Source organism: Emys orbicularis, chromosome 1 (genome assembly GCF_028017835.1).
Source record: "Emys orbicularis isolate rEmyOrb1 chromosome 1, rEmyOrb1.hap1, whole genome shotgun sequence".
NCBI classification, from domain to species: Eukaryota; Metazoa; Chordata; order Testudines; family Emydidae; genus Emys; species Emys orbicularis.
In genome coordinates this window covers 122,242,137-122,243,586 of record NC_088683.1, presented here as the reverse complement: position 1 = coordinate 122,243,586, position 1,450 = coordinate 122,242,137, and positions in this window count along the sequence as shown.

The window sequence follows — 1,450 nt, the reverse complement described above, 5'->3', positions numbered from 1 at the left end:
GTCGATGCAAGTTGGCTTGCATTGAACTACCTTTGTAGTGTAGACCAGGCATAAGATTGTTTAAAAGGTCATATAACATGAGGTCTTAAATATGAACCCTTAAATATATATGAAGGCCACACACACACACATATATTTGATCTCTACTGAACTTTGCAAAACACCCTGAGGTCCTTCTGTGAAATGCTGTATAAATAAAGGGAATTATTTACGGTAAATGAGTCAAGTAGATAAAGTTGCATCTATTCTGAAACAAAGAAATGGTACCGTATTATTCTATATTGTTCATTTTCTTTTTTTTTTTAAATAGTAAAGCAGAAATCTAAATATTGAAACATTAAAAAAGGTACTTCATTATCCTAATTAACAGTTCATTTTTAATAGACCAAACTTTAAAAAAATATATTTTTGCCAAAGTATTTGACAAATCTTTAGGTGAATTCTCTGCCAGGAAACACATCATTTTAAAGATGCTGTGATGTTCTTAAATTCTTACATCCTCTAGGTAACTGCCATTTAAAAACTAGCAGCTTCTTAAGGAGAAAAGTTTGTAAACTTTAGTGCTTCCAACAATGCCCTCTTGTGGCTCATTGCTCACAGCTCACTTGTTCAGTAAGATTTTGAACATATTGTTTCTATTCCAGTTAAAACATCAGCTATAAAAACCTCAAAGAGATTGGTCACAATGTAAAGATAAAATTCCTCCTTCAGTCAGATGTTAAAGGATAACAATCAGTATTGTTCGTCTCAACAACATAAAAGTTTTACAAGCTAGCAATCAAATAGCCCTAACTAATAAAATGGAAACTGTGTAAGGTTTTTCTTCCTTTACAATTGACATTTCTAAGCTTAGTGGTGGAGACATTTTGCTGAAGTGACACTGTTTCTCTATTATGAGAGACAGTGTGGCCTGGTGGAATGAGCCCTAGAGTGGCCCTCAGTCACCACCCTTCTAGGCTCTGAACTTCTTGTTAGCTGTAGGGTGGCATCAGGGCTTTCACAGCTATGAGAATGCTGACTGGTTGAAACTTATTCCTAGGTGCCAATGCAGTTAGGCAGCAGCAGAGTGGTGGCTTTGAAAATTTCAATGGTGCCTAAAAGGTACACAGGCATCTAACTATCATTGAGAATCTGGGCCTAAATAACTTGCCCAGGGTCCCCCACAAAATATGTGCCAGAGCAGGGACTCTAACCCAGTTTCCCAAAGTCTTAGGCTAAGTGCCTTACTCACTGGACCATCTATTCTCTTAGGAGCCCTGTGGCCCATGCAGAAGCTTTACAAAGAGCTGGACGAGCTTTTCATCTTGCTTTAACAGCTGTCACAATGAAGCTCACCACTATGCAGATGGCCAGCCCAATGTCTAGGCACCAATTAAGCCCTTACTTACCCTCAGGTGGTGCATAGACCTTGCTCTGGCTCTCTGCACAGGGATACATTTCACAAAGCTCT